Genomic DNA, 19,195 nt, shown 5'->3' on the forward strand with positions numbered 1-19,195 from the left:
CCTTATTAGTTCTGTGCTTACTGCAGCGACGCACATTAATGCATGATTTTCTCCTCCCGTCTTGAGAAGAGCGGAAACTGCTTCTCTAGCAATTCTCCTCGTTAGTATTTTTTTTTCTTTATTCCGTAAAAACTTCCGTAAAAAGGAACAACTCCACTTACTTAAACATGTCCATGTCTAAAGTTACCGGGTTGCTTACTACGAGCCCGTCATATCCTCAGCCCGACAATGCACAATCATCAGAACATCAAAAGTCTGGGAGACATACACATGAGTCTAGATACGGCATCCAGTTTGGAGGTTCTTCACGTGCAGCATATACACTTCTCACCAAAGCACACTGCTCCCGAAACACGGATTTCGACGATCTTGGTGGCTCTGCATGCCTGTCGATCATGCGGCTTTTCCAAAGGCTGAACAGTCCCATCAACACAAATAGATCATAAGGCACGACAGAGTTTTTGTCAGGAGGCAAAAATCTAATTGTATAAGGCGTAATTTCAATGTCCTTTTTAAGAGTTCTTTGTAGTATGTCCCAAAAGAACATAGCATCACGGCACAGAATAAAGCAATGATCAATTGTCTCAGGCACGTTACAGAGACGACAATTTACCGACCAGGGCACAAACATCTCCTTATTGTGAAGAAATGTCTTGACAGGCAACGTCGCTGTATGTAATTTGAAAAAGAAAAAAAAATCCTCGTTAGTATAGTGGCCAGTATCCCCGCCTGTCACGCGGGAGACCGGGGTTCAATTCCCCGACGGGGAGTAGATTTTTTTCTTTTGTCACTTAGTGCGCATACGCTATGAGTGAACCGTTCCTTATTAGTTCTGCGCTAAGTGCAAGGGCGCACATTAATGCGTGATTTTCTCCTCACGTCTAGAGAAGAGCGAAAACTGCGTCTCTAGCAATTCTCCTCGTTAGTATAGTGGCCAGTATCCCCGCCTGTCACGCGGGAGACCGGGGTTCGATTCCCCGACGGGGAGTAGATCTTTTTCTTTTGTCACTTAGTGCGCATACGCTATGACTGAACCGTTCCTTATTAGTTCTGCGCTAAGTGCAAGGGCGCACATTAATGCGTGATTTTCTCCTCACGTCTAGAGAAGAGCGGGAACTGCGTCTCTAGCAATTCTCCTCGTTAGTATAGTGGCCAGTATCCCCGCCTGTCACGCGGGAGACCGGGGTTCGATTCCCCGACGGGGAGTAGATTTTTTTATTTTGTCACTTAGTGCGCATACGCTATGAGTGAACCGTTCCTTATTAGTTCGGCGCTAAGTGCAAGGGCGCACATTATTGCGTGATTTTCTCCTCACGTCTAGAGAAGAGGGGGAGCAGCGTTCCTGCGGAGCGAGCGGACGCGTTTCACCTGGGCTCCGTGTTTTTTCATTGAACTGCCAGATTTTTTGAGTCGCACCTTAATGAAAGTGCGTCGACCGGATGCATGAAGTTGTGTGGACCACCGGGAACTCGAATTCCGAGGTAGGGGACCGCTTTTGCCAAATTTAAAGGACTTTTGTGTGCCGAGAGGAGCGCCCGCAGCTGGGCCTAACGTCGACTCCGGCCTTGGCCGGAGGAGCGGTAGGCACAGCCCGAGCCTCGGTGAGGCCGCCAGCGGAACATCGATTCATCGGTGATTACGCAAGTGAGCATTGACCTAAGATAACTACAGCTATGCGAGTAGAGGTGGACGGCGTCGAAATTCCGCCGGACCAGTGCACAAGATCGCAAGGCTGGAAAACTGCCGGCGAGAGGGTCAGGCACAAAGGCATGGGCAAGTTAGGCCTAAATGCCGTACTTCAAACGAACCAAGATGGCGCCAAGGCCATGGCTGCCACTGGCAGCGATACACGTCACTCAAGGGCGAAACGTATAAACAAGGGCAAATTGTTGAATGGCGCGCGCATGCCAGACTTGCCGCGCGGCGACATAAAGATCGTATTACGACCACGAGGCGGGCTCCACGTGAGCGACGTGACCCGCGTTGAACTAAGTCGTGCAATTGTGGCGGCGGCACAGATCCCCGGCAATGAAGCAAGTGAAGATGTCGTGTGCCCCAACCTCCAGCAGAATATCGTTGTGGTGAGCACCTCCAAGAGAGAGAACGCCGACCTATACACTGCAGTCGGAAGGATCGACATACGCGGCACGGCACACGAAGTAAGTACCTACGAAACGGCCCCCCACGGCACGGTGAAGGGCGTCATAAGGGGCATCCCGCTCGAGGATACGGCCCAGGATATTCAGGACAATGTTGTGCACAAGCATAACCCAACGGCGCTACAGGCAAACCGGATCGGTAAGACCCGATCAGTCGTCATTGCTTTCGAAGGGCATAAAGTACCCAAATACGTGAGATACGGCAACCTGCTCATGGAGTGCACGTTACATAGAAAACAAATCGACGTATGCTATGCGTGCGGAAGAGTGGGCCACAGAATGGACGTGTGCCCGGATCCTTCGAACACGATCTGTCGAGGGTGCGGAATCTCCAATCCCGCCGAAGATCACGAATGTGTCCCGAACTGTGGCCTGTGCGGAGGCAAACACCTGACAGCGGACAAGGCCTGCAAAGCCCGCTTCAAGACACCCTACGTCGTCCGCCGGCGGCGCTGGGAACGGCGCCGAGCAGAGGAAGAAGACATCGAGAGAAGGAACCAAGACAAGAGAGGTCCTGCAGGCGGACCCCACCGCAGCGCCTCCAAACAACGGGGCCGGTCACACACGCCGGGCCGCAACAGCAACAACAGTGGCTGTCAACAACAGTCGCCAGAGTCAACCGGACACCGAGGGATCGCCGAGAAAAAGGTGGGCCGGACCAACAGGTCTCCCGTCGCTCTAACCAGCGACACCGAATTCCCACCCCTCACCCCCTCCCAACCCCTTAACTCACAAGCGAATCCGCAAAAGGACAGTAGCGAAGTGATAGAGCTTAAGAGGATCATAGAGCGCCAAAACGCTCAGATCCAGGAACAGAACGCCCAAATACAGGCGCTTATGAATAAGATCGAAACGCTAGCGAGTAACGGCAGCTTGGCAAATTCAGGACCCCAAGACAACACGGCGACAAGCAACGCCGCAGGCTTGCGCAAGGTGCCGCGGAGGGCCCCCCCCCCTCGCCCCGCCAAGGGCGGACAGCTGGAGAGGCTGAGGCCATGCAACGTGCAGCAAATAACCTAGAGGCGATGGACGCCGAAGAGAGCCCCGCGAGCGGAGAGGAAACTGCGAACGCAGAGACCGCGACCACGGTAACGACACAGATCCCGCGAGAAGGAGAGCTTATGGCCATTTTGGCCGCAATTTCCCAAATTAACGAAAGGCTCAGCAAAATAGACGACCGACTTAAAGCTGTCGAGAGTCAGCCTCAGACGCCATCGGCGAAGCACAAACGTCAAGCGCTAAAAGTAGCCTCAACATCGGTGAGGAACCACTTCGCGTCCCTGAAAAAGGAGCGGGCCGAAAAAATAAAAAACGCGATCGCGAAAAGGCGCAATCGACTCGAGACAGCCGGAAAGGATGATGCAGAAGCCAAGTAAGAAGCACAAGAAGACCGGGGGGGAAACCACCGTCATTTACCAATGGAACTGCCGTGGGATTCGCAACAAAGAAGCGGAACTAATGTTATACATTGACGGGCAAGACAACAAGCCTGATGTAATTGCTCTACAGGAGACGAACGGGAAACCAAGACTTCCGGGGTACGTCACTTACACGGACCCCACGGAGAACGGAACGGCGGTGCTCGTTCGCAGCAACGTGGCGGCAACTCAACATGTTACGGCGCAGGGCGGGTGCCAGCACACGCTGGTCGAAATTCATGCAAGAGAAATTGGCAGCGCGGGCAATTTATTTGTAATGAGCGCGTACTGTCGGCCGTCACAACGGCAGTACGAATTTGACCGCATCGTGAGTCAGGCGAAAGGGTTGGCGGGGACCAGGCCGCTCCTGATCCTCGGCGACTTTAACGCCCCTCACACAACATGGGGCTATAAGTTCCAGTCAAAAAGAGGAAAAGCATTGGCCAAAGCAATGGAGGATCACGAGATTGCCCTCCTGAACGAGCCTGACGTAACTACCAGAAGAGGCAACAGTGCCGCGAGGGACACTACGCCAGACCTTTCGTGGTTATCGGGAACGCTAGACGTCTCCTGGAGAAGCGAAGAAGTGGACCTGGGTTCTGACCACAGCGTGATCGGCATCACGATCCGAGGTTCCCGATATCGGGCTGTGTTGGGGACAGCGCGGATCACGGATTGGGACAAGATGAGAAAGTTCACCCAGGAACAAGAAGAGGCGTCTGAGGAAGAATCGGGACGAGCTGAAACACAACAGACCTACACCGAATGGTCGAGGGACCAGAAGAAGACCCTCCAAAAATTTACCCAAGAAATCGCAACGACTTCGCAGACACCGTACGTGGACGCCAGACTGACCCACATGTGGGCGGCCCGGCACTCGTTAACGCGGCGATGGAAACGTCAGCGGCACAACAGAAAACTGGCCAAGCGCATAGCAGCCTTGAACAAGCAGATCGTCGAGCACGCGGCCAAACTATGCAGGGAGAATTGGCTGAAGACCTGCGACGGCCTGCAGGGCAAGCTCTCGACGTGGAAGACGTGGTGCCTCTTGAGGCATCTGATCGACCCGCTGAGTAGCAAAACTGCGACCAATCGCAACCTTACCAAAGTATTGAACATGTACAAGGGAGACGGCCGCAGGCTCCTGGAAGACCTGAAGGCGAAGTACCTAAAGACAGAGAAGGGACAGTACCCGGAGCCAGAGAGATACGAAGGACCCTACAACGAAGACCTGGACCGGCCGTTTTCCATGACGGAATTGTGGACAGCGATAGATCAAAGTCACAAGAAAAGTGCACCCGGCAGGGATGCCATAACATACAAACTACTCAGTAACATGAGCAGTAAAGCGGCCCGCGGCCTCCTAGGGCACATCAACGAAGCCTGGGAGAGCTCGCGGTTGCCGAAGGAATGGAAGGACGCCGAGGTCTGCTTCATTCCAAAGCCCGGCAAAGACCTCACGATAGACAACATGCGGCCCATCTCCCTCACGTCCTGCGCGGGGAAGGTGATGGAGCGTATGGTCCTTCGCCGGCTGCAGAAGCACCTCGAAGAAACAGATCAGATGCCGGAGACGATGTACGGCTTCAGGCAACATCTCAGCACCCAAGACGTGATGATCCAACTTCACGAACTGGTCGTCAAGCCGGCAACGAGGCACACGCCGCGCGGGATACTCGCCCTCGACCTGAAGGGAGCGTTTGATAACGTGTCCCACGCGAGCGTGTTGCGGAATCTGAATATGACCAGGTGTGGCCGAAAGACATTCGACTACATCAAAGAATTTCTGTCAAACCGAACAGCGACCATCAGAATAGGGGAGGAGAAGTCAGACCCTGTCGAGCTGGGTGATAGGGGCACCCCACAGGGATCGGTCTTGTCGCCCCTGCTCTTCAATCTGGCCCTCCTGCCCCTGCCCGGTCTACTCAAGCAAATCGAAGGCGTGGACCATGCGTTCTACGCCGACGATATTACGGTGTGGACAGCTCGAGCCGGTTCTGATGCCTGGATGGAGGAAGCCTTGCAGAAGGCGGCAACAACCGTGCACGAGTACGCAAAGTCATGCGGACTGAGCTGCGCTCCCCAGAAATCAGAGTTGCTTATTATCCAACCGGGAAAATCCAAGAAAGAGCTGCCGCCGAACGTGATCGTCACCATCGACGGAACGGCTATCAAGCCAACACAGCAGATTACGATCCTCGGCCTACTACTTCAGGCCGACGGGAAGGCACACGCCGCCGTCACAAAGATCAAAACTACAACCGAACAGATACTCAGTATGATCAGAAGGGTATCTAATAGAAACCGAGGCCTAAAAGAGAACGATGTTATGCGCCTGATACGCGCATTCGTCGTGTCACGGGTTACCTACTCCGCCCCCTATCTCCAGCTCACGAAGGCGAATAGGGACACCCTAAACACGATGCTTCGTAAGGCAACGAAGCAAGCACTGGGCATTCCCATATACTCGTCCACACAAAGACTGCTGGACATGGGCGCCCACAACACGGTGGAGGAGCTCATTGAAGCCCACCTCTCTAATCAGAGAATCCGGCTCAGTCATACGAAACACGGACGAGCCGTCTTACGCAAGATAGGATGGCAGATTGAGCCAGTACCCCTCAAGGAAGCCCTTCCGGAAGACTGGAAGACGGCCATTCAGACCAAACCCCTTCCCCGGAACATGACGCCGGGCAAGGACGACGAGAGGCGCACCGCGCGGGCCAAAGCCATAGCCCGAAAGCTGGAAGAGAACCCCAGGGTCCTCTACGCGGACGCCTCGCTCCGAAAACACAGTGACCGTGCAGCAGTGGTGGTTACGTCAAAAGACAGGCTGATCGTCAGCGCGTCCATAAAGACAACAGACGCCGCAGTTGCAGAAGAAGCGGCCATGGCCCTCGCACTCGCACAGCCGAGCGTGGACACCGTGGTCACTGACTCAAAGACAGCCTACAGAAGCTTCCGCAGAGGGGTAATATCCTCCGCGGCCCGAGCCATTCTATCCAAGTGCAAGCCTCCGGGAAGAGCTATAGAGCTCGTGTGGGTCCCGGCTCACTCGCAGGTAGCAGGCAACATCATCGCAGACTACCATGCCCGAGAAATGTCAATCCGGGGCGAGAACGAGCCGGAAGAGCTACCGCATCCGGTTACCAGCTTTCGGGAAATTACAAGCATGTACCGAGAGGAAAGGTGCAGACTGCCAGAACCGCACCCCAAGCTCACCAGGCAACAACAGACGATCCTGCGCCGAGCGCAGGCGGGATCGCTTGCGCATCCCGTATTGATGAGCCGCATGTACCCTGCGGAACACGACATGCTCTGTCCTTTTTGTAAAAAAGAAAAGGGCACCCTGCCGCACGTTTTGGCAGAATGCAAACAACTCAAAACCCCCCCTCCTCCCCTTCCCGCCAACACCCCCAATCCCCAACCCCTTGAGCGATGGGAGACCTTGTTGTCCAGCCCCGCCCTATCGATCCAGCTCGCACTGACAGACAGGGGCCAGGAGCTGCTGGAAACATATGGGTCCCGCAACTAGGGAACCACCCCGTCTGGTGCAAGCATGCACCACCGAATTATTTCGGGCTTAATAAATGTTGATTCCTCCTCCTCTAGAGAAGAGCGGAAACTGCGTCTCTAGCAATTCTCCTCGTTAGTATAGGGATTCCACTTCCGGCCACCGAGCGTGGCGGACGTGATTATCATGGGCTCCCAAGGAGCGGATTTAGCGGCCCAGCTGGGCCGTGGTATCAGGAGCACGGAAAGGCCTACCAAGGATTATGAACTGGTTCTACCGCATCTCCCTACAGTTTCGAGTGTTTTACATACTGTTTTTTTGCATGGCGACATAAAAGCCAGGCCGTACCGGGTGGAGCACTTTCGAGACTCCCTCGCTCGTCTTTCACTGCTGCCGAAAGTGGTTGTCCTCTGGGCATACCAAATGAATCACGTGTGGGCGGTAACGTTTAAAGGTGAAGAGGCGAAAGCGAAGATTTTGGAAGCCCAAGCTATTGAAGTGAAGGAACACCACTGCGTAGTCATTGACCCCTGTAACCAAGGCATCAGGCTGAAGCTTTTCTGGCTGCTTCACGGCGTGCAAGACGATGATGTGCGAGCGGCGTTGGCAGCTTTTGGAAAAGTGACTGAAATTTCAAGAGACAAGTGGAAAGTGCAAGGGTGTGTCGACAAGGCTTCAACGACACGAACGGTCACGCTGAAGCTAAAAGTGGGCGTTACCATTGAGGACCTGCCGCATCAGCTTCGGGTCGCCGAGGACGTCGCACTCGTCCACGTCCCAGGCAGAGCCCCGCTTTGCCTCCGGTGCCGCGGGAAAGGTCATTTACGCCGTGAGTGTCGTGTGCCGCGCTGCGGGCTGTGTCGTCGCTACGGCCATGACGAGTCCCAGTGTGTGCGCACGTATGCCAACGTTGCAGGCCCCGTGCCGAGTGAAGTGGCAGGCGAGCACTTGATGGACGCAGCGGACGCCGAGGAAGCGAGCAGTGGAATCGCTGAGGAGGCAGAACAGAACGAACAGTCCTCTGAGAAGACCCCTGCCCCTAAAGAACACTGTGAATCAGAGTTAATAGTTCCGTTGTCGAATGTCGCTGGGACCGAGACACCCGCGAAAGAAGACGGCAAAGCCAGTGCTGCACGCCCAGCTTCGGCTACGCAACACAGTGAGGAACAGGGGGACACTGAAGCTGAGATGCCAGCTGCTTCTACCTTGCCTGTGAAGCGTGTGCACGAAGACAGTGTCAACGAGGGATCAACCCAAGGAGGAGGGGAAAACGAACAGCCTCCACTGAAGGCGGCCCCCCTTCGCCGGGCGTCCTTCAAGCCAAGGCCAAACGTGCCCCCAGACCGGAGAACTGTGTCACCTGTGCCTCCGCCATAGCGGGGGCGCCCTTTCCGGTCGAGACGTTACAAGCCCGGTCCATGATCGGGAGCAGCGCTTGGACCGACGGACGGACTCGCCAAAAAGGAAGAATGGTCATACCGTGCAACAGATCAACCGCAATGCTGTCTTTCTGCAAAAGCGATGCGAGTGATATATGTTTCGCGATTTATAATTTCTTGAGATGGTGACCAATTTAACCACTAGCTTGCGCGTAGCCACGCTAAATGTGAGGGGGCTGTCAACGCGTCGGAGACAACTGCAGCTGAACCGCATTCAGCTGGAAAATGAAATTGATGTGCTAGCAGTTCAAGAGAGCAAAATGGAAAGCGAACAACAAACAGAGAAAATGGCTGAAATATATCGTTCTAGATATAGTGTTTGCGTTTGTCATGCGGTTGGAAGATCGGGGGGATGTGTCATTTTCATTCGAAATTGCATAGAGTGTGTGCAGTCTGTGTTCTCGTGTGAGAGTGGTCGGCTTTTGATATGTGATTTCAGTTTTTCTGATTGGACTGGAGAGTGATCTGCGTTTATGCACCGACTAGAACGTTTGAGCGCGAAGAGTTCTTTCACTATATGAAATCCTTCTTAATACATGAGAGGCGTGTTCTCCTTCTTGGAGACTTCAACTGTGTCTGTAGACCGGAAGATAGAACAACAGACCGTATCCTTCGTGACAAGAGTGAGAGTTACTTATTGACATTGTTATTGAGGCAGAGCTTGAAGATGCTGGCTGTATAATGACGCATGAAGGCCAAGCAAAGTTCACGCACTTTCAAGGTAGCTGTCATGCAAGGTTGGACCGAATATATGTTCCCATTGATTGTGTGCCCTTGTGCTCGGAATATGAAACACTTCCCATGAGCTTTAGTGACCACTCCCTCGTAATGATTACTCTAGGCATGAAAAGTAAGGCAACAAAGTTCAATTGGGAGCTATGGAAATTGAATGAAAAACTGCTGCTGGATGAGGAATTTACCACTAAAGTTAAAGAATATATTAGGCATATGTTACAAAATGACTCTAATTTTATATAAGCATGGGAGCAGTTTAAGTGCGATATAAAAATAGCTGCTATTGACCGAGCGTGCACTCTCCGGCGTAAAGAAAGAGAACAAGAAAAAGAAATTCGTAGCACACTTGATTACATGCTTAGCATGGAGAGCGTTAAGCCTGGCTTGTTCGCCCAAGATATAAAAAAGATAAAAAACAAACTTGAGGTGATAGACGAAGAGAAGTATCGCGGTGCGGTGATAAGGGCACGCAGCGAAAAATTGTGGCTCGGAGAGACGCCCAAGAAAAGGGCACTTAGTGACGAAAAAAGGTACGCAGTGTCAAAAGAGATAAAAGAAATCTGCTATCAGAACGTAGTTACCTCGGAAAAAAAAAACGATTGAACGGGCGTTTGTAGAATTTTACAGCGAATTGTTTAGCCTGAAAACACCGGACATTGAACGCTTCAGAAAAGATTTTCTGTCGCTGATGCCAAGAGTAGAAGACGAAGTGGCGCAGACACTTGAAGCAAGTATTACTTCCGAGGAAATTGAGGCCGCTATCGGGGAATTAAATTCCAGTAAGTCACCCGGACCAGATGGTCTTGGTGCTGCCATATACAAGGCCTTTCCAACTGAAATGGCTGTTTTACTGGAAAGAGTTATTAGTGAATGCTACGAAAAGAACGTACCTCCTCCGTCTTTTCGAATGTCACACATTGTATTAATCCCGAAAACAGATGACCATGTTAAGCTTCAGTCTGTAGCGTCTTACCGTCCTATAAGTCTAACGAATGTTGACTATAAAATTTACATGAAAGTATTAGGGCGACGACTCCAACGTGTAATTACTTCTCTTGTAGGCCCACATCAGACATGCGGTATAAAAGGAAGGACCATTTTTACTAACATACACGCAGCAAGGAGTGTACTCGAATGTTGTGACGCGATGCATGACCACGTAGCCATGATGCAATTAGACCTCCACAAAGCATTTGATAAAGTGGTACATGAAATTTTGTTCTCTGTTTTAGAGTATGTCAATGCTGGTTCCGTGATTACAAAGGGCGTGAAAATTGTTTACGAGTGCTGTTCAGCGAGACTGGTCGTGAATAAGCATTTAACCGATCGTATACCTGTTCAGTCGTCAGTAAGGCAGGGTTGTCCTCTGTCTCCTCTTTTGTTTGCGCTTTATCTGGAGCCTTTCTGTCTAAGATTGCTTACAAGGCCAAACATACGCGGTTATAGATTTTTTCAAAGTGAAGTTCGGATTTTGGCATACGCGGACGATATTGCGGTTTTTTGTACTGATCATGAGAGCGTGCAAGAAGTTGTAAAAGAAGCTACTGCTTTTTGCACTGCAAGTGGAAGTGAAATTAGTTGGGCAAAGTGTTTAGGATTTTGGCACGGAAACTGGCAATACGCGCCTGAACTGTTCTCCAGTATGCAATGGACAACAACGCCAGGCAATTACCTTGGTGTGCCACTAAAGCATTACCGTGAAAGCAAGGAATGTTGGGCCGGTGAAGTTGAGCAAGTGAAAACCCAAACAAACAAATGGGGAGGACATAACTTTTCTATGTTCGCAAGAGCTACCGTTTGCAATATGTTCCTAGTTGCAAAAATTATTTACATGCTGCAAGTGTTATCTATGTCAAGAATCTCTGTTCAAAAACTGCATAGGGTATTTGCCACGTTTGTGTGGGCTTCAACATGGGAGCGTACCAGTCGATGCAATCTTTTTCATACGGTGCATAATGGTGGACTGGGCTTGTCACATTTATACTTAAAGCAGATTGTAACCAGGTTCTTTTTTTTGCGCGAACAAAGCGATGTTTTTCTTAGAACGGTAATCCAAGTGCGACTGCGTGATTCACTGCCGGAATATGTAGTTTCGACTATGTCTACAGGGACAATGGCTCTAAGTGCTTTTCTTCCCGAAGTTGTCGCGTCTTTCCAAATAGTGAAGGCGAGATTTTCAAATGAGTATATGTGTACTGTTACGCGAAAACGGCTGTACAAAGATTTATTGGAAACCTTTTTACTTGTGCCTCTTTATCGCGCTGTATATGCTTTAGGTCCGGAGCGGGACGTGTTGAAGAGAGTGAAAAAAATGGCCATCAGATCGTCCGCTAAATCTTTCTTTTTTCAATTGCATACCGGCACTCTTCCGGTGAAGCCATGGCTGGAAAGCAAAGGCCTTTTCGTGCCTTGGTCTGCTGACTGTTTAATTTGCAAAAAGCTGGAAACCATAGAGCATATTTTCCTTGATTGTCACGATGCGGTTTTTTTTGTGGGACGTGCTACAGCGTACTATTAAAAAGGACTTACCAATACCGCCGTTTGGCCTACGCTACCTTCCATGCGCCCAGCCAGGAGAAGTGCCCAGTGATTTATTAATGGTCTTGTGTATGCACAGCATATGGAGAACGCGGATGGATTTTCGCCATGAGCATGTTGTCGTACACCCAGCCCATCAATACTTTGTTGAAAGTGTAATGTACACGCGTGATGTTTTCGGAGGGCAATCTGAACCCCCGGATTGGCTGCCAGTCTTGGACAAGCTCATATCACCTAATCCATTCTATCACAAGAAATCTGTAAAAAAGTGATTTGTGTTTTTAATTCCATGCGACTTTTCATCGTTCTTTGTAGTTGCCAAGTCGGTAATAAAGAAAAAAAAAATCCTCGTTAGTATAGTGGCCAGTATCCCCGCCTGTCACGCGGGAGACCGGGGTTCGATTCCCCGACGGGGAGTAGATTTTTTTCATTTGTCACTTAGTGCGCATACGCTAGGAGTGAACCGTTCCTTATTAGTTCTGCGCTAAGTGCAAGGGCGCACATTAATGCGTGATTTTCTCCTCACGTCTAGAGAAGAGCGGAAACTGCGTCTCTAGCAATTCTCCTCGTTAGTATAGTCGCCAGTATCCCCGCCTGTCACGCGGGAGACCGGGGTTCGATTCCCCGACGGGGAGTAGATTTTTTTCTTTTGTCACTTAGTGCGCATACGCTATGAGTGAACCGTTCCTTATTAGTTCTGCGCTAAGTGCAAGGGCGCACATTAATGCGTGATTTTCTCCTCACGTCTAGAGAAGAGCGGAAACTGCGTCTCTAGCAATTCTCCTCGTTAGTATAGTGGCCAGTATCCCCGCCTGTCACGCGGGAGACCGGGGTTCGATTCCCCGACGGGGAGTAGATTTTTTTCTTTTGTAACTTAGTGCGCATACGCTATGAGTGAACCGTTCCTTATTAGTTCTGCGCTAAGTGCAGGGGCGCACATTAATGCGCGATTTTCTCCTCACGTCTAGAGAAGAGCGGAAACTGCGTCTCTAGCAATTCTCCTCGTTAGTATAGTGGCCAGTATCCCCGCCTGTCACGCGGGAGACCGGGGTTCGATTCCCCGACGGGGAGTAGATTTTTTTCTTTTGTCACTTAGTGCGCATACGCTAAGAGTGAACCGTTCCTTATTAGTTCTGCGCTAAGTGCAAGGGCGCACATTAATGCGTGATTTTCTCCTCACGTCTAGAGAAGAGCGGAAACTGCGTCTCTAGCAATTCTCCTCGTTAGTATAGTGGCCAGTATCCCCGCCTGTCACGCGGGAGACCGGGGTTCGATTTCCCGACGGGGAGTAGATTTTTTTCTTTTGTCACTTTGTGCGCATACGCTATGAGTGAACCGTTCCTTATTAGTTTTTTTTTTTATTGCCTGCTTAGACATACATCGCTACACAACAAAAGTGAAAGAACACTTGGGAAGAATGTACATAGCGTCGGTATGGGCTAAAACTTCCAGCCAGACCTTTACTGATGTAAAGGGGCTAAGAACTCTTCATGTGCATAAGGGGCTCAATTCTCGATACCCATTCGGGCACCGGGTACACATTCTTATGGGTTGCCACGAACGCCGCAACGGATTCGCAGAAGTACTGGCGTGCCTGCCTTGCATCAATGTCAGCGTGTCGCGCTGCCGTGCAGGCTTTCCATATACAGTGCAATCCCATCAGCATTACTGCGTCGAAAGGGACGCCTTCATCATTTTCCACAGCTAGGAAACGAATTCCTCGGGGGTCTAGTGGCAGGTCTTTTTTCAGTGTTCTTTGCAGTATGTCCCAAAAGAACACGCCACCTAAACACTCCAAGAAGACGTGCTCGACGGTAACGGGCTTTCTGCATAAAAAACAATGCACACCCCAGGGAACGTACAGTCCCTTTTCCTCCATCCAGGTTTTTACCTCTAAGGTTCCGGTGTGGAGCCTAAAGAAAAAGGACTTTGCGCCTGGTGCCACATGCATTCTCTTTACGCGCTTTAAAACGTCGCTACCGGGATTGGCACTGTACACGGTGCGATACAGTGGTACAGGAAAAACTACGTCTGCAAGGTCCTTGTACAACTTTTTGCGCTTTACTACAGCTAAATAATCGCGTGAGAATCGCGCACTTAAGAAATTACAGGCCGCTACGATCTCCTTGAGAAAACCAACAACACGTGCTGGTACGTATTCGGAAGAAACAACAAAATCGGGTAGGAGTTTGCTCAATCTGATCTGTAACACAGTGCGTAAAAAAGGGTCCTTCTCGTCTCGAAGGAAGCAGAAACGATTAACTACCTGCCGCAGGTATGAATGCGACAAGGCAAGGCCTCCATTACCAACACTACGGAATAGGTTTGTACGGCTTGTCCTCTCCCATACCGTCCCCCACACAAAGACCGCGAATATGCGGTGAAACTTTTGCACATTAGCGCGCGAGCAGTGCAAAACACTTAGCACATACCACAATTTACTAACAAAAAACACATTGCACACAGTGCTGCGTGCGAACATGGACAAGTCCGAACCTTCCACCCTCTCCGTCCTGTCACGCATTTCCCCAACTTGATTCCGCCAGTAGGGCTCACTGTCGCGGTAAAACTCTAACGGAGCGCCTAGGTACTTTGCGGGTGTACTAAGCCATTGCATGTTGGCGAAGGTACCAGGGGTCTCTGGCCAAGTACCATGCCAAAATCCATGGCACTTAGCCCAATTGACAGCACTTCCGCTGGCAGCACAGACACGGTTCACAGTATCCACAGTTTTCAAAATGCTCTCATAGTCAACGCAGAAAACCGCAACGTCGTCGGCATATGCAAGGAGTTTGACCTCGGCTTGCTGTAGTTTGAAGCCTTTGATATACCAAGTCCCGATGATACTGAGGCAAAGGGGTTCTATGTACATATCAAAGAGTAGAGGCGAGAGGGGGCAACCCTGGCGCACAGATTGTTGCACCTCGATGCGCGCTCCCACCGACTTGTTGATTATTAGCCGCGTCGTGCAACCACTGTACGCCATTTTGACACCTTCTGTGATGGCTGTTCCGACGTTTACATGTTGCAAAATGGTAAACAGAATTTCATGTGGCACTCGGTCGAACGCTTTCTCCAAATCGAGCTGGAGCATTGCGACGCGCATGTGTAGAGCATCGCAGCAATCCAGCACGCATCTTGCCGTGTGGATGTTTGTGAATATTGATCGGTCTCTGATACCGCACGTCTGATGTGGTCCAACTATATGCTTCATAACCGTTTGAAGTCTTTTAGCGAGTACTTTCATGTATATCTTATAATCAACATTGGTTAAGCTAATAGGACGATAGGCAGTTACTTGCCTTAATGCGGCTCGATCATTTGTTTGGGGATCAGAACTGTATGAGTGGACAGGAATGAAGGCGGTAGACGCTTTCGTTCGTAAGCATCATCTAAAACTCGAACCTATTAGGCGCTAGTTCCTGCTTAAAAGCTTTGTAAAAATCGGCGCTTAATCCATCTGGCCCAGGGGATTTCCCTCGTGTTAAGTCGTCAATTGCCAACTCTATTTCATCGGCTGTAATCAGGCGCTCTAACCTCTTTTTTGAGTTGTCATCAATTCTGGGCATCAAATTCAGGAATTCTGCCTTGAAGCTGTTTAAGTCGACCCCTCTACGCATGAATAAGGCTGTATAGAAAAGTGTGAAAGCGTGCTCGATGTCGTTTTTTCCTTATACGATAACTCCGTCCTGCTCAATTTCGGAAATCATGTTCTTGCTGGCCCATTTGCTTTCCATTGCCAGGGTACTTTTAGTTGGGGCCTCACCGGTCATCACTTTATCTGCTCTTGCTCGAACAAGCGCCCCGTGATAACGTTCGATATCTATCTGCTCCAGCTTTTCCTTGAGTTCACAGATGTCGGCCTTGAATGTGCCGGGGGCTATATTTTCTTCATTTATTAGCATTTGCAAGATTTTCCGCAATTCGGCCTCATACTTATTCTTCGCATGCTTTATGGCACTGGCTCGTTCCAATGCCTTCATTTTTGTTATTTGTTTGAATGTTTCCCATTGCTCGCTTATCGCTGTGTCGCTCTCAATTTTTTCAAGCATAACTGACACCTGTTCTTTGAAAGCATCTTCATCCAAAATTTTCGCGTTCAATTTCCACAGATCCCATGTGAAGATTTCCTTTTTTGCCTTATGTCTAATGTCAACCCTTACCAGGCAATGATCACTGAATGAAACAGACTTCACGTGGTACTCACGACAAAGCGTAATCAGTTCGGCCGACACGTACACCCTATCTAGTCTGGCATGACTTGCTGCTTGAAAATGCGTGAAGCGAACGCACAGCCCGTTTCCTAAGTATTCCACTACGTCTTCGAGCCCAAATTCGACAGTTATTTTGCTCAATACTGCCGTGCTGGCGTCTGTGTGCGGTGTAACACTCGCTTTATCACGCGCCGATAGCACGCAATTAAAGTCGCCCATCAGTACAAGTTTTCGGTCAACATTCAAAAAATTTTTGAGACACTCAAAAAACTGTCGTCTTTCCTCGAGCACATTAGGAGCATACAAGCATATCACCCGCCACTCTACTGAGCCAAAAGCAAAATCGCATACGACCATGCGCCCCGACATGTCCGTCCTCACTGCCTGGACATCCAGCCCCAAATGTTGCCGAACAAAGAGTGCACACCCCGCAGATCTCCCGACAGCATGACTAACACACGCGTAGTACATTGGCGTGAAAGGGAGCACCGCACTCTCGGTCTCATCGTCGCCTTCGATTTTAGTTTCCTGTACAGCAAGGATGTCTATATCTTGTTCCACTGCCAACCTATATAACTGCCGTTGTCTCCTCCTCGCTTTAAGCCCTCGAACATTGATTGTGGCGAGTCGCAAGGACCCATCTGGTAGCGCCATTATAGCATGAAAATAGACCGAGAGCCCGGTGCTTACCTTGGACGTCAGGTCCCGAGGCGCAGGATCCAGCGCACGGCATGTGCCTGCGCTTACAACTACGAAGTAGGTGGCGGCGGAGGTGGAGCCGGCGGTGTTGTTGCCGTCAAACTCCGCTTGGAAGCGTTGTTCGGCCGTAGGCGTAACGACGGCTGACACATGGGACCTGCCTTTGAAGGTGGTTCTCCGGTGGCGTTCAGTCCAGGAGACGCTCTCTCTGGCTCGGCGCCTTCGTGCGAGCGCTTAGTTGCCGAGACGGCGGCGCCTTCCTTGGAAGTGTCCATGGCCTCCTGCACCTCGCTCACGCTTTCCACCGACAGCACGGTGTTGTCTTTTTCTTGCACCACAGCTGGCGTACTCGGCTCCTCTTTTGACGCAAGTGCGTCTCCTTCAAGGTTTCGCGTTTCTTCCGCGACTGGGTTCCCTGACGTATGCTCGGCAGACGCCTTTTCGTCCTTAGCAATACTAGCCTCTACCCTTGCTGTTGCTTCAGCATCAGCCTCGTCCATTAGGAGGTCCGAGTTATCGTCACTCCCCATGGGCCCTGCGACGCTGGCGTAGGTGCGCACGCACTCCGTCTCGTCGTGGCCAAAACGACGACACAGCACGCAGCACGGTACCTTGCAGTCTCGACGAATATGACCGGTGCTCTGGCAGCGCAGGCAGAGTGGTGCCCTACTCGGCACTACCACTAGGGCCGGCTCACCTGCAATTCTCAGCTGATGTGGTATGTCCTCCGGCGTCACCCCCGCCTTGAGTTTCAGCGTCGCGATTCGCGTCGTCGAACCATTGTCCGAAACAGCGTTGAACCTCCAGCGTTCCTTCACCACTTCAGTCGTTCTTCCGTATGCGAGCAAAGCTGCCCGTATGTCGTCATCAGGTACGGTGGGGAGCAACCAGTGCAACTTCAACCGGATGTCTTGATTCGACGGGTCGATGAATACGAAGCGATGACTCTTCACTTGTACTTCGGCATGCTCGAGCAACCTCTTTGCACCTTCAGCACACTTGAACGTGACTGCACAAACGTGATTCATTTGATACGCCCCCAAGGCCGAAACTTCGGGGAGCAGTTTCAAACGGGCCAGCGTATCCCTGAAGTCCTCCACACGGTAGGGCTGGGCTCTACATCAGCATGCATAAACACGGTATTCAAAACCAAACGCCCTGAAGACAGACTAGGTAGAACAACACGGTACTCATCATTCGATGAAGCAGAAACCCTGTTACCGCTGCCAGAAACGGCCGCTGACACCGCTCCGTTGGAGCACATGATAAGCACGTCCGCTCGCTAGCGCGGCCGGAAGTGGGAATCCACCGTTCCTTATTAGTGCTGCGCTTAGTGCAAGGGCGCACATTAATGCGTGATTTTGTCCTCACGTCTTGAGAAGAGCGGAAACTGCTTCTCTAGCAATTCTCCTCGTTAGTATAGTGGTCAGTATCCCCGCCTGTCACGCGGGATACCGGGGTTCGATTCCCGGACGGGGAGTAGATTTTTTTCTTTTGTCACTTAGTGCGCATACGCTATGAGTGAACCGTTCCTTATTAGTTTTGCGCTTAGTGCAATGACGCACATTAATGCGTGATTTTCTCCTCACGTATTGAGAAGAGCGGAAACTGCTTCTCTAGCAATTCTCCTCGTTAGTATAGTGACCAGTATCCCCGCCTGTCACGCGGGAGACCGGGGTTCGATTCCCCGACGGGGAGTAGATTTTTTTCTTTTGTCACTTAGTGCGCATACGCTATGAGTGAACCATTCCTTATTAGTTTTGCGCTTAATGCAAGGGCGCACATTAATGCGTGATTTTCTCCTCACGTCTTGAGAATAGCGAAAACTGCTTCTCTAGTAATTCTCCTCGTTAGTATAGTGACCAGTATCCCCGCCTGTCACGCGGGAGACCGGGGCTCGATTCCCCGACGGGGAGTAGATTTTTTTCTTTTGTCACTTAGTGCGCATACGCTATGAGTGAACCGTTCCTTATTAGTTTCGCGCTTAGTGCAAGGGCGCACAATCATGCGTGATTTTCTCCTCACGTCTTGAGAAGAGCGGAAACTGCTTCTCTAGCAATTCTCCTCGTTCTACTTCCTCGTTCTCACTTCTACTTCCGGCCACCGGCGTGTACGGACGCAGAAGCATGAGCTCCGGCGGAGCGGCGTTTGCGGCCCAGGCCGGCCGCGGAAACAGGTTTTTTGACTCTTCGGCTGACGAGTATCAGGTGATTCTGCCAAGTTTGCCAACCGGGCGCATTGTGCTTAATACTGTTTTCATGCATGGTGATGTGAAGGCTCGACCATACCGAGTTGAAGACTTCAGGGACGCGTTGGTTCGTCTTGGATTGCTCCCAGAGGTGGTCGCCCTGGGGGCGTACCAAATGAACCACGTTTGGGCAGTGACGTTTAAAGACGCCGAGGCCACACGTAAGCTGCTCGCTGTCAGTGATGTGAAAGTGAAGGACCATCGCTGTGTAATCGTCGACCCCAACGACCA

General features: G+C 51.0%; 6 non-coding genes and 1 pseudogene across 6 annotated transcripts; 6 read left to right on the forward strand and 1 right to left on the reverse strand.

The window, feature by feature from the left end:
- The first annotated feature begins 698 nt into the window (after nucleotides 1-698).
- TRNAD-GUC (transfer RNA aspartic acid (anticodon GUC)) lies at nucleotides 699-770 on the forward strand. The gene has a single exon. It is a non-coding gene; the product is annotated as a tRNA-Asp (tRNA).
- A 146-nt stretch (nucleotides 771-916) lies between these two features.
- Nucleotides 917-988, forward strand: TRNAD-GUC (transfer RNA aspartic acid (anticodon GUC)). Its single transcript has one exon. It is a non-coding gene; the product is annotated as a tRNA-Asp (tRNA).
- Nucleotides 989-1,134: 146 nt separating this feature from the next.
- On the forward strand, nucleotides 1,135-1,206 carry TRNAD-GUC (transfer RNA aspartic acid (anticodon GUC)). Its single transcript has one exon. It is a non-coding gene; the product is annotated as a tRNA-Asp (tRNA).
- A 10,942-nt stretch (nucleotides 1,207-12,148) lies between these two features.
- TRNAD-GUC (transfer RNA aspartic acid (anticodon GUC)) lies at nucleotides 12,149-12,220 on the forward strand. The gene has a single exon. It is a non-coding gene; the product is annotated as a tRNA-Asp (tRNA).
- A 364-nt stretch (nucleotides 12,221-12,584) lies between these two features.
- On the forward strand, nucleotides 12,585-12,656 carry TRNAD-GUC (transfer RNA aspartic acid (anticodon GUC)). The gene has a single exon. It is a non-coding gene; the product is annotated as a tRNA-Asp (tRNA).
- Nucleotides 12,657-12,802: 146 nt separating this feature from the next.
- TRNAD-GUC (transfer RNA aspartic acid (anticodon GUC)) lies at nucleotides 12,803-12,874 on the forward strand. The gene has a single exon. It is a non-coding gene; the product is annotated as a tRNA-Asp (tRNA).
- Nucleotides 12,875-16,766: 3,892 nt separating this feature from the next.
- Nucleotides 16,767-17,980, reverse strand: LOC146188161 (uncharacterized; annotated as a pseudogene).
- Between the last annotated feature and the right edge of the window lie 1,215 nt (nucleotides 17,981-19,195).

The sequence above is a fragment of the Amblyomma maculatum genome, chromosome 5 (assembly GCF_055883805.1).
Source record: "Amblyomma maculatum isolate TAMU_Amacu chromosome 5, ASM5588380v1, whole genome shotgun sequence".
NCBI classification, from domain to species: domain Eukaryota; kingdom Metazoa; phylum Arthropoda; class Arachnida; order Ixodida; family Ixodidae; genus Amblyomma; species Amblyomma maculatum.